The 13221-nt window shown below is 46.3% G+C and overlaps 1 protein-coding gene across 7 annotated transcripts in view; it reads left to right on the forward strand.

Moving 5' to 3' along the window:
• Positions 1 to 384: 384 nt before the first annotated feature.
• The window catches only part of MEGF11 (multiple EGF like domains 11), a 338635-nt gene continuing 325798 nt past the window's right edge, over positions 385 to 13221 (forward strand). Inside the window, exon 1 of one of the 7 annotated variants that reach the window (XM_081888442.1) lies at positions 385 to 596. The gene's annotated coding sequence lies outside the window, so the exon portion shown is untranslated. Of the gene's footprint in view, positions 597 to 1720; positions 2050 to 13221 lie in introns of those variants that run through there. The other 6 variants (XM_081888441.1, XM_081888440.1, XM_081888437.1 and 3 more) reach the window with 6 other exon arrangements.

Consider the following 13221-nt stretch of genomic DNA (forward strand, 5'->3'; position numbering starts at 1 on the left):
CCCCGAGAAAAAAAAACATGGGCCGCGTTTCTGCTCGGTCGGTAGAGTGGACCTCTCGTCATTCTGAGGCCCTGCCCGCGAGGTTTACATTATCACCATCATCATCATCAGGGTTTTGCTGCGAGGTTACTGCCCAGCGGGACCGGAAATGCACTCTGCACATGCTCAGAGGCGCCCCGCTTTCTCTTCTCGACTCCCAACGGAGAAGCAGCCAGCAGGCGGGGACCCAGCCAACGTCTAAGAATATCCCGCCGCCGATCCCAGAAGGTTTTGCTGTGGGGGTTGCTGGCCGGTTGGGAGAAAGAGGCGCTCTGCACTTGCTCAGAGGCGCCGGAGCCTGGCGTCCCCTCGCCTCCCGTGGGGGCGGGGCGGAGGGGAGGTCCGGCTCTGAGTCTCCGCCCTCCGGGCCGCCCCGTCTTGCTGAGAGGCGGGTTTAAGGCGCTCGTGCGGCCGCGGCAACTTTCCCAACAGAGCCAAAGAGCCGCCGGGAAGGAGCGCGGAGCCCCAGCCAGCCAGCGAGCCGGTCCCAGCCCGGGCTGCGGCTCCTCTCTCCCGGCCGCCTCCTCCGCTCCAGGCAGACGCCCTCTTCTCCTCAGGTAGGTGCCGCCGAGGCGGGCTTGGCGTCGCTGCTGCTCCGCTCCGGCACCCGGCGAAGGAGGACGCGAACAACAAGCGTGCTCCTGAGCGCATGCAGACTTCCGTTCCTCTCGCCTCCTCTCTGCGTGCGCTGGGCAGGCTAGGCGCCATGGCTGCCTCGCTCGGCGTTTGAGGGGCGCGTGGGGCAGTGGCTGGATGTCGACGGCTGTGGGAGGGGGGTGGCCGTGGGTCCTTCGTTGCGTCCCCCTCCCCACACCCCAGGGACAATAGGGTTATATCGCTCTCCGGGACGGAGAGCGTTTGTGGAGAAATACTAACCCTAACCCGAGTTAGGGAGTCCCGCCCCCAACTGCTTTCCAAGTTCCTAGCCCCTATGAGGGCTGCTTTTCTTGCAAGCTATTTGTGTGACTGACCAAGAGCAGGAAGCCTGTCTCTCTCTCTTTGGAAGCGTACGTGCCCAGCAGGATAACCCGTCGGTCGATGGTGCAAGGCGAGCCCCTCTCAGTAGGCAGCACGTTTTCTGCACTAGGGTCTTCGTTTCGTGTGCGGGAATATAATCCTGTTTACCAGGAATTCGAGGATGTAGTTGGCTATTTCTCCTGTGGCATACCCCCCACCCTAAGCATAACATAAGGATGCAAAGTGTGTGTGTGTGGGGGGGGAGAGAAGCCCCTCTTTTCTCCCATCCAGAAGACCGCTCCCCTATTCCATTCATCCCAGTCCTGGGTCTGCTCCCAAGGACCCCCCCCCCAAAAAAAAACAGCTTTGGGGATATGTGTGAGATGGGTTTTAGCTTTCCAGAAAATTGTGTCTTTCCCTGTATGCAAAAGAACAGTTTCAACGACCCCCCCTTTGCATCTCACAATATTCTTGCTGCTAGTTAAAGATCAACTTCTGATCTCTCACCCCCCCCCACTCCAACATGCTCCAAAGCCCTGCAGTTTTTCCCTGCTCCACATTCACTCCACGCATCAGCCCTAGCGCTTGATGAATGGGGTTTCCCTGGGGGTGACTGAGTGGGAGGGACATTGCGGGCCAGGCCTGTGGTGGGGAGGGGGGAATTGGGTGGCAATACTGATGGAAAAGGGGAGGAGGCGGGGGTCTTGGCAAATTGGAGCTTGCTGGCTGGAGCCTGTCCAAACCCAGCCTGCTGCCTCTTCAAGCCTGCAGAGCATAGCTCATATCTGGGAGGAACGATAGCCTCTCTCTTTGGGTGGTTTTTTCCCTTCCCTTTTGCAGTAGTTGATTGCAATAATCTATTAACGTGTTACTTGCGAGGTGGCAGCTGAGAGAGAGCGAAGCCGGTTTTGAGGGAGAGGAGGGCTGTTGACGTAGCAAGAGAGGGGATCCATTTCGAAACTGATTCCCCCCCCCCCCTTTAACGAGGCTCTCCTTGAAGTCTGCTCTGGAGCTGTGGTGGAGGATGATTTCTCGAGGCAGCCAGCCAAAGACGTAAGGAAACTCTTGATTTAACTTTTTTTCACCCCGCTGCCCCTTTGCTTTTGACAGCTGTAGGAAGGCAGCTGTTTGCATCCTGAACTCTTGAAGGGGGGAAAGATCACCAGCCCAGTTCCCAAAGCTGGAGGTAGAGTGGGGAGAGTTGCACTTAGAAGTGAACTAGGTCAGCGAAATCACTTGAGCCTGCATGTCTGTGCCTTTGGTTTGCTTCCAGCAAGGATAGTCCCACAAATGTAGACGGAACTCCCACGGACTTCCCTAGATGTCCCAGGAAGAGCGCTAACTTGAGGCTTAATTCCTTGCAATGAAACCTCTTGGCACAAAGGAGATGGTATGCTTTCGTTGGTTTGCTGTTTCTTTGGGGGGGGGGAGATAAGAGTGCCTACTCAAGATCACACAAACCTTTGCTCCCGCCACCCGCACTTAATTCCTGTTGTATGATAGTTGGGCTTGATTTGCCCATCTCTGGATATGGAGCTGTATTTTACTTTCAGTGACTAGATGATGCTAGTTAGATGAAGCTTGCGATCTTATGCATGGGGCATGTTTAAGTCTTCTTATGGGACTGTATCACCATCAAAAGTGTATATTAGCGGAGAAATCAATGGAGCGAATGCATCGACGGAAGCTTCGTCGTATTGAGTTGGAAGGAATGTGTTGCATGTTGAGTGCCATTCACCTGCTGTGTAGTTGGATATTAGCACGTAATTTATGGAGCAGACGATTCTGATGGTAGGCAGGTGAAAGTGGGGTCTATTATGTACCTCTGAGGTTTTTCTTCCTCCGTGCATTTCTCCTGGATATAAGAGGCTGTACTTCAAAATGCAAGTTTCATTTACCCCCTCCCCACCCCCAAAAAGCACTCCCTACTAACTTTTTCGCAAAGGTGCTTTGTGAAAGTTGTTTGCTCATCTTTTGTTCACATTCAGAGATTAACTTTGCAAATAGATCGGAGGAGGCAATTTTTGTCTCCCTATATTTCAGAATGGAATGGAATGTGATGGTTTTGATTGCCCCGGGGAAAATCAGATAGCTGAATGCTGTTTTATAAATTTAAATAAGTTTTAAGAGATTTTGCTGATACAAAGGTGGAAAGCAAATAATAGTTTTTCTTTTCTTTTTCTGAACACCCACCTGCTTCACTCGGGGACATTTTCAGCTACTTCTAAAACAAAAGCCACACGCACAATGCCCAAATGGGCTTGTTGTACAAATTTGTCTTCATTATGCTTTAAGCGACCATTATCGTTCTATGTCTTAAAGCAAATGTGCTACTCAGCAAAATTATGATTCCTTGAAAGGAGGCAGTTCCTAATGGAATTCTGAATCGAGCTTTTAAAAGCCGTTTGCACAAACTGCCGTTCTCTGTTAGGAGCACAGCTCCTCCTAACCTCTCATCTAAATGTGTGAAATTGTTCCCATGCCTTTGCTGCTACAAAATGAGTGTCTGGCTGTGGCTTGAGCTGCTGTTTTTAAATATAACATTTAGAGTGCTCCTAGGTTGCTTTGAAAAAAAGAAGAAGTCAGAAGGAGGCAAAAGGGTGTAGGAGAAAAGCTGCTTGCTGAATATTCCTACATAATTGCTACTTCTGGCTTCAGAGCTCTCAAAATCTCTGGGGCGGCTTCTCAAATGGTAGCAGTCCTGTATAGCTCAGTTGCTTCTTATAGATGGGCTAGTTCGTATGATGAAAGCTGTGAGTTGGGTACACTTTCCCTGTGTGTGTTTGGCCAGAATACCAGAGCTTTAAATACAGTGATACCTCAGGTTAAGTAACTTAACCTGAAACTGTTCTTAACCTGAAACTGTTCTTAACCTGAAGCACCACTTTAGCTAATGGGGCCTCCTGCTGCTGCCGCGCCACCAGAGCCCAATTTCTGTTTTTATCCTGAAGCAAAGTTCTTAACCTGAAGCACTATTTCTGGGTTAACGGAGTCTGTAACCTGAAGTGTATGTAACCTGAAGCGTATGTAACCCGAGGTACCACTGTAGTGTGGAATTACAAAGTGAGCAGGTACCTCCAGGCTTCCTTGTAGGGTGGGCAAGCCAGAACTTCACTGCACCACACCAGCCATAGACTCTGATGGTTAATGCATGATGGGCACCCCCCCTCCGGAAACTTTTCCTCCTGTTGTCTTGTACTGTAGGTCAGAAGGTTGATGGACATCTCTGGTTGATTTGCAGTAGATTTCTGACTCCCAGTTGTCTAACAATAGCATCAGCTAAAAAGTTCCAGAAATTCACATGGAAGAATGTTCGTTTTTGGTTGCTGGTGCTGATCACGGATTCCTGGGCAGACCCTGTGCCTGGATTCTTATTGTACGTCTGCCCTGCTTGAGCTGCTATTTTGCACCTGGCTCAGGCTGGTGGACTGAGTATGGTATAAAAAAGAGAGAAGCTGGTCCTGCAAGCCTGAAGTCTGCCCTCTCTGCATGCATGTGAGGCATGTGGTGGACCCGACAATAGGCTTTTGGTAGCCTCTTATGCAAAAGGTACAGTGCTACCTTCAGGTTACAGACTCTGCTAACCCAGAAATAGTGCTTCAGATTAAGAACTTTGCTTCAGGATAAGAACAGAAATCGTGCTCCGGCAGTGCAGTGGCAGCGGGAGGCCCCATTAGCTAAAGTGGTGCTTCAGGTTAAGAACAGTTTCAGGTTAAGAACAGACCTCCGGAACGAATTAAGTACTTAACCCGAGGTACCACTGTACTTTGGAGCCCCCCCATTGCAGACAGTCTTCCCATCAAACCCGGATTAAATTTGAAAGTTATTGCATCCTTGCATGCAGGGGGAGGCGCTAGCCGGGGCCACAGCTAGAGGAACCTGGTTGCCTTGGAAGCCTCTCCAGCTTCTTCTCAGCTTCTCTCTGGTCCTTGCAATTCTGGGTGTGGAAGTACAAACTTGTTTCTCAGTTGCTTCCTGTTTTTCTGGCCAATGTGTTGCAAGCTATCTGGCGTGGCCGATGAACACTACGACACCTGCCACATTTTAAAGCTCTGTCAAATGTAATAAATTAAACCACTTTTCCATTGTAATTAGATTATTACTATTTAGGCTGCATTGACTTTGCCGAGGCCCCTCCCATGTATCCGTTTCTTCACCCCCTGCTTCCCAATTTCATACTGTGAGTGCAGAACAGGAAAATGTGTGGTTCTCCACATGTTTGATGGGCTTCATCTCCCCATCAGCCTTGACCGCTGCTCTGAATGCAGAGTCCAGCAACAACTAGAAAGCTACAAGCTCCTCACCTGTAGAGAGGACTCTGCATAAGGTCTGAGTAAGCTTCCAGCCGTGTGATGGGCAACTTTTCCTGCCAAAGCGTCTGAATTAATCACAGCCTGCAATTTGAACAGTCCTTGGAGCTGTGTCCTTAGTTCAGATTTGCCGTCCGTAGAGCTTCCTTTCCAGTGTTAGAAACTCAGATATTTAAGCTAGATGCCAAATGGCACCTTAAACCTAGGTTTGCGGTTGCCATGGAAGAATGTCTATTCACCGGGGAGTTGGGCTAGAGTTGCGTTACGAAAAAATGTATATTCACCAGGGAGTTGCGCTACATTGCTATGATCTCAACTACATTTCTTGACTGTAGCTTGCTCTTAACTATTCACTTGTCCCAGTATGCAAGGAGGAGAGGCACACACAGTGGAAATGGAATTAACTATGGACTATGACAGAAGTTTTAAAGTATGATTGCCAGACTTCCACCCAGAAATCTCCACATAGTCGCAGTTGGACATGCGCCGGTAGCAAAATGCGCCTTGCACCCGGGTAATTTTGAACACTGCTCCTTGCTACCATGCTGTGGCCTCTTATTTTGGGGTCCAGGATGGTGTAGGGCTGTACTTGATGGCAGAGCACTTGGTATTTCTCGGCACTGGGGGACAGACAGTGCTCTTTTTTTAATAGAATATTTATTGAGATTTTACAAAGACAGTGCTCTTGTCTGAAGCCCTGGAGAGCTGCTGCCGGTCAGTGTAGATCGTACTGAGCTAGATTGACCAATGGTCTGATGGATGTGTGAAGGATGCCCCCCTACATTCCCAATGCTTCTTGACTTGCCAGAGGATTTGGGGTATGTGCGGGAGGGTCTCATGTTGTGCTCAGCTTTGGGGTGGTCAGAAATCTCTCCGAAGTGCAGGGTAGCCTTAAAAGCTTTTTTATAGTTAGTTATCTGCCTTTCCCAGAGAACTCTCCTGAGGGTGGGCAGATCCATAGTATTCATGAAGCTTGCTAAAAATGGTGACTGGTCCAATCTCATTTGCAGAGATTCAACATGTTGCTGTATGCTGAGTGCCATAGAGAATGGATGGAGTAGGAATGTAACTGACTAATACTTTTAGTGGAAGAAAGGGGTGTCAGGGAGAGAGGAAATGTTGGCATGTGCTTAATCTTGAATGGAAATCTGGGATGGGCAGGTGAAACCCTCTTCTTCCAAGGCAGATAACTCTAAAGGGCACTGACCTTGTCAAGGTCATTGAGTTTGTGGGTGGCCTAGTGGATGTGCCATTCCTTATCAGCATGAATTCAAAAGCCCTCTTTCTGTCATTTGCCAACCTGGTGCCCTCCAGATGCTTCGAACTACAGCTTTAGTCAGCCCCATGGGAGTGGCTTTCCAAAACCTTGGGAGGGAACCAGGTTGGTTTAAGTTGCCCTAGTCTCCTTTCCAACTGTGTTCTGCTATCATCACTGCAGTCTAATTTAGAGGCGTACCTAGGGTTCCTTACACCCTTGGCAAGGAGCTGTATCAGTTTCTACCCCCGGAAAAAAAATACATTTTACGTGACCCAAGTACTTAAAGCATCCAGAGTGAGGTTGAGGCGAGAAGGAAGGGCAAAAAAATAAAAATTGCGTGCCTTGGTGCCATGGTACAAGAAGGAAGGGCAGCTTCTGTGTTTGATCTCACGACGACAGCAGTCGCATGCACACCATACATTCCATAGTTCGAGAGGTGGTTTTTGCACATACACACACTAGCCTGTGCTCCCGGCGGGGTCTGGTTTCGCCAAGCCCTGGGTACGCCTCTGGTATGCAAGGAAAAGAGCTTCTTTCCAAAGGATCCTATGCCCATCTGGATCTGATTGGCATTGGGGCTTCCACTTCAATGTTGACTAGCCTCCGCTAAACTGAATTGAGCCCCTTTTAGGTACCAGAGCAGAACAACTATTTGGATCTGCATCATGGTCTAAACTCCCTCCTTGCTGTTCTCAAATGGAAGTAGAGTCCCCTTTTAGTCTTTCCTTAGGTCAGTGTTGGTGGCTTTCCCTTTTGTACTGGACCTTGATCTAGAAACAGTCCAGATTTATTTCTAAGATGGTGTGGGGGCACAGCCATTGCTCTTTTTCTGTCAGATACACATGGAATTGCAGTTGACTTTCCACGCTGTGGGTTTTTGCCTTTTTTATTTTTTAAAGACATTTTATTCATCCCACTGGGTGGTACATGTGGACAGGGAAGGTACAATTCACACTCCAGCCATTTTTAAAACACTTTTTTTGTATCAGTTGAAGGTAACTTAAGTCAAGCTTTTTTAAAAGTATAAAATCACATCATTTCCCACTACATCACATGTTTTATGAACTATTGCTCAATTGCTTTAATTATGTACAAAAAGTCAAATAGTTTTAGGGACATCTTTGAAAAGAATAAGAGAAATTTGTTTTAATTTCTCAGCATATTAAAATTAAATGATATAATAAAAGCCACATGCAAAAAGTGAATACAGAGTCTTTCTAAAGCAATTAAGAATAGGATAGACTGAAAGGTATATGGCTGACAAGACTGTCTATAACTGATGACATGTTGATGACATTTTTGAGCATTCATACTTAACCTGTTTTCACAAAGTTTGTGCAGAGGTTAAACAATGCCTGATGTTTACGGAGCATTCATTCTGAATTGTTTGCGCGAAGGTTATACCACACCATGTCAAAGCAATTCTTCTTCCACGTTTTCTGGTACATTTCCTCATTACTTTCCTTACAGAAAGAAGACTGGTTGGTTTTTTGTGTGTGTGGAAGTGGGATTGTTTTGCAAGAAGACCACATTCACTTTAATTGTACAACCCAAATGTGTTGATACATCACTGAATTTCATCTGTAAAATAGCGGCAGCTTGGAAGTGGCTGAGTTCAATCCTGAGTTACTTAAGCCTGAAGAAGAACCATGTTTCTAGGAAAATCTGCAGATCCGATAAAAACAAACAAACATTAATTGCTGCCACCAGAAAGGGTGATAGCTAGTAGTAAATCATTTTTAAAAACAGCCTTTGGGGGCTATTATACAAATACGTTAATAAAAGCATAGCCAAAAAAGCATTCTAACTTTAATTAAAAGATTGGGTGTGTGTTTTTTAATGGTACCAAGTGAAAAGCGAATAGTGACGACCTGTCAGTGATTCTAGCTTCACCTACCTGACAACTCGCTGCATATATAAAATCCTGCCTTTTGAAAAAAGATGAAGGGTAATGTGAAGAGGTTTTCCACCCGTGGAGATTGTGCTACTCTTCCCCCAAAAAATAAAATAAAAAATGGAGGTTTGAAAAGGAATCATTTTAGGGAAAATAACAGGACGATGGGGGTTTGGGTGATGATGTAGTTGCCCTGTAGAAAGCAGGTGAACAAAGTGTGACAGTTATTTCTGTGTTAAATACCTGATGTTTGGGATTCCCGAAGCTTGTGAAATTCCTGGAGGTGGGGTTGAATGTTGCCGAAGGTATGTGAGCATAATATGGGCAGAAAGGCAGCAAAATATACATAGACAAACACACTACAGCAGGGGTGCCCAAACTTTTTCCAAAGAGGGCCAGATTTTTTAGGGATTTAACCCCAAAGCTGTTGGGCTTTTTTTAGGATTTTACCCCAGGACATATACTGCTACGGGGGCTGGATTAAATCCCCGAAACGGACTTTTGACATGCCTGCAGTACACACTGGAATTGATTGGTATTTCAAATAGTGTTAGGCTTGTCATTCCCCGGTTGAGCCTCAGTGGGTGTTTTCTTTAATAAAAAATAAATTGTTCAAATAGTTAAGATCAGGTACAAGAAAAATCCTTCACAGACCATCCAAACATTAACAAAGAAGAGAAATGAAATGAAAGAAAATGTATTAAACCCAAAATGTATTTGCCTGTGTTTGTTCCAGAGTCCTCCGATAAGTGCCACTTGAGTGTAATTTATGCTTTGACGTAAGTGCTGTAGTTGGCTTACCAACTTTAAAAATCCAGCTAAAACAATAATAAGAAATCTCGGGTGATATCCAGCATCCATCATATTTAGAGCAGACCCATTGTAGCTTAAGCCGGGTGAGCCTCCTCTGAATATATGCAATAATTCTGGAAAATCTCCCACTGATAGTGGGAGTCTAGAAAATAGGATTTCACAAGTGATGGTTTGCAAATAACGCATCTCGACGGAATTGCTTGCACTGCATGTCAAAGGTAGAAATTTGCCTGAAAATGACACTTGCAGCACAAATTTAATCTCTCTTCTCTCCTGCCACCCCCAACCCCAGTAGCCTGTGGGGTCTTGTGAGGAGAAACACAAGATGTCACAGCGTGGAGAGTGAGATGCTTAATGATTTAATAACTTGGGGTTTTCATCTTAAGTCATTGAAATAAGGTGGGAAGTGAATTATTTAGTAAGGATGAAGACCATTAACTTGATCAGTTTAAGGTGGATTATTCTTTCTTGTTAGAGTGGATTGTTTATACTTTGGGAGGAGCTTACCTTTGGTGGTGGTGGGGAGAAGGAAGGAGAAATAAATATGAGGTAACCTTCATAAAAATGCTGGCAGCCAAGGAGAACACCCTATACACAAAAATGGGACGTGCCTTGATTTGGTACCCTGGACACCTTGTTCAATAATTATTTATCCAAAGAGCTCAAGGGAGTGTACATGGTTTCCGCCCTCATTGCTTAATCCCCATAACAACCCTGTGAGGTAGGTTAGATGGAGAGGCAGTGACTGGCCCAGGTCACCCACTGAGTGACTGAGTGGGGATTTGAGCTCTGGTCTCCCAGCTCCTAGTCTTACCCTCTAACCACTACACTGTTAAGTTGTGGGTGAACATATCAGACGACACAGCAATTCTTCAAACAGCTCTGGTTTATTCACAGGCCAGAATTGAACAGAACTGAAGGGTTCAGCCAGCCTGCTTATCTAGAGCTCCACTACAAGGCAACAGTAACCACTTTCTGTAACTATCCAATCACTGAACGTCACTTTCAATCCCTTATTTGCATATGTGGACCTCAGTGAAAACTATCTACAGTATCCCCCTGGTAGCCCAGGGTGAGAACTTCAGTACATAACATATACCACACTGCCTTTTCTGCTGTGCCTCTTCCTTCTGCAAGGTGTGGTGCAGGACATTGACTCAACTTCTGCCTTGCTGTGAATCCAGAAGAAAGGGGAAAGACTTTTCATCTCCAGCTCTGCCTTGTCCTGTGAGGAGAGACTGAGGCGGCCCCAAGATTTCCGTAGATTCTGGTGTGTTTTAGAATTTTCTGTATACTGTGTACAGCCAAAGACATTTTGCTACCTGAGGCAAGGGACTCGCCGGGCCCTCAGTTCAACCTACAAAAGCTGGCCGTTGAGGCAACGCTTCACTTTGCCTATTGGTAGGGCTGGCAACAGTTGTACCCCCTGGCCGTTTTGCCAAATGCATTTTAAGCATGCAGCTAGAAGTGAGACAAATGTACATTTTGTAAAACTTGTCCAATTGACTGTAGTTCGGCTGGGTGTAGAGTAAACAGTGTGGGCAGCTTGGGCTTATCTTTGTCATGAAATGGCATGAAATGGTCTCTGGTTTAGCAGGTGATGGGGCCCTTGCTGTGGCCGAGGCAGGTAGAGGCAACCTCTTTCCTTGGCATTGTGGCACAGCACATCCTTTGTTTTTTGTTTGCTCAGCATGTCTTGGGTTCAGTCCCCCATGTTTGTAGGCAGGGCTGGGCCTATCCTCTGTCTGGAACCCTGAGAGCCATTGCCAGCCAGGGTAGGCTCTGACCTATCTGGGTCAACAGTCTGACTCTGTATAAGTTTGCTTCCTGTGTTCATGGGGTTGACTGGCCAAGACGGGACTCCGTCTCCATCCTAGATGGAAAGGTTAAAAAAAAAAAAGGATAGCAAGGATAGCAAGCTGGGTTTTGTTTTGTTTTTTAATTTCATTGCATCTGTAGTTGGACTTAAATAAAGTGCCCAAGGCTGTGGTTTGCTGAAATAAAAATATTTGGATTGCTTTGAGGAACTTGGTTTTTGGTGCCTACAGATCGAAGTCACAGCAAAAGGTGTCAGCATGGAGTACTCCTGTTCAGGCTTCTAATCAGCCAGCCATACCCTCTCCTGAACACTCCATTCCGCTCCGCCTCCAACAGCCAGTCAGCATTCCATGCTCACCAAGCATGCTGAATCGTCCTTGCACTGTTTTTTTTTTGTTTTGCAGCGGTGTGTGTGAAATTTTGTAAACCTTAGAATTCCCCTAAAGATCTCCTTTCGGAGAACTGGGTTCACTGGTATTATATAGCGCAGGGGTAGGCAACCTAAGGCTGGTGGGCCGGATGCGGCCCAATTGCCTTCTCAATCCGGCCCGCGGACGGTCCGGGAATCAGCGTGTTTTTACATGAGTAGAATGTGTGCTTTTATTTAAAATGCATCTCTGGGTTATTTGTGGGGCATAGGAATTCATTCTCTCCCCCCCCCCCCATATAGTCCAGCCCACCACATGGTCTGAGGGACGGTGGACCGGCCCATGGCTGAAAAAGGTTGCTGACCCCTGATATAGAGAATGCGAAAGGATGCTGTATTATAGCTCTTGGAGTTTGTGAAAGTCTACAGCTCCCCAGAGAATCTTCCGTTGTATTTCAGGGTGGGGGAGAAAGAGAGAGAGGGCATTTCACTTAATCACTTGCTCCTAAAAACTCTTGGTTGAGGTCTCGGCGTAATTTCCAGTCACGTTAAGGGAGCTGTCCGTGTGCATTAAGAGGAAAATAGACCCATTGACGTCTGGTGTCAAGTAATGGCAAAACTATCAATGCTCTCAGACAAAGACGGCCTGTCAAAACAGGATATGTTTGCATCTTGGGATTGAAAGGGCTTTTTTATCTGTTCGCTAAAGCTAGCTTACCATGTAGTCAAATTAAGACAATGCTGTAGCATTGTAGCAGTAAATGTAGCATTAATTAGTCTTTTGATTGCCTTTATCTTAAAATGCAAGAGATGTAAAATATCTCACTTTTAAGAAATGTGTGGGCAATTAATTTTAAATTGCATGTACCCTCCACTTGTAGAAGATAAGGATGATCAAAAACTGTGATTAGATCTACATTTTCTCTCTGCCCACCCTCCCCAGATGGGAAGGAAACTAACCAAAGTATTCATGTTCTTTCTCCTCCAATCTGTGTTCTCTTTCTTCCTTCCCCTCCCAGGTCAGATAGACCTTTGGCGGGGAAGGTTTGAGGGGGATAGGAAAAAGGAATAGCCTGATTCTGCAAGGGATCCAATACAGCTCAGCACCTTTTGAAAACCTGGGCATAGCAGGCATCAGCACTGAAAAGTTTTCTACACTGCTTTTAGTTTTATGAAAAGGAATACCAGACAGATATGACACCAGGGAACCTGTGGCCCTTCGAATGCTGCTGGAATACAGTTCCTATCATCCTCTGCCACTGGTCCTGCTGGCAGGGACTGATGGGATTTGGAGTCCAACAACACCTGGAGAGCCCCAGGAACTCTATCCTGGCACTATAATAAAACATAGCAATATCCCACTCAAGGTCTCCTCCCTTTTCCTGTGTTTCAGGACCAGGCATTTATTTCCAAAGCCGCCGCCTCCTCCAGCTTCTCACAGCTTCACATCTCACAGAACATCCAAATCGTAAATATCCCATAAAACCAACCATCAGTAAAATCAGAGAAATCATCACTGCTGTCGAGCATGCCAGGAGCTTGTATTAATATTACATCCTATAATAATGCTAATAATGTTACCATTAATTAATGTTAATTATTAATAACGAAGCTCTTAGGAAAAGGGTCGGGGACAGCCTGGATGAACAGGTGGTACATCTTGAATTTCAGGGGTTGGGGCTTGCCTGACCTCAACGTGAGAGGTGACACCAGGCCAGTCACTTGCAGGATAGTGAAAAGAGTTGTGTCTCCTTAATTCTTTAGT

Source organism: Podarcis melisellensis, assembly GCF_964234715.1.
Source record: "Podarcis melisellensis genome assembly, chromosome: 14".
In the NCBI taxonomy this organism is placed as follows: domain Eukaryota; kingdom Metazoa; phylum Chordata; class Lepidosauria; order Squamata; family Lacertidae; genus Podarcis; species Podarcis melisellensis.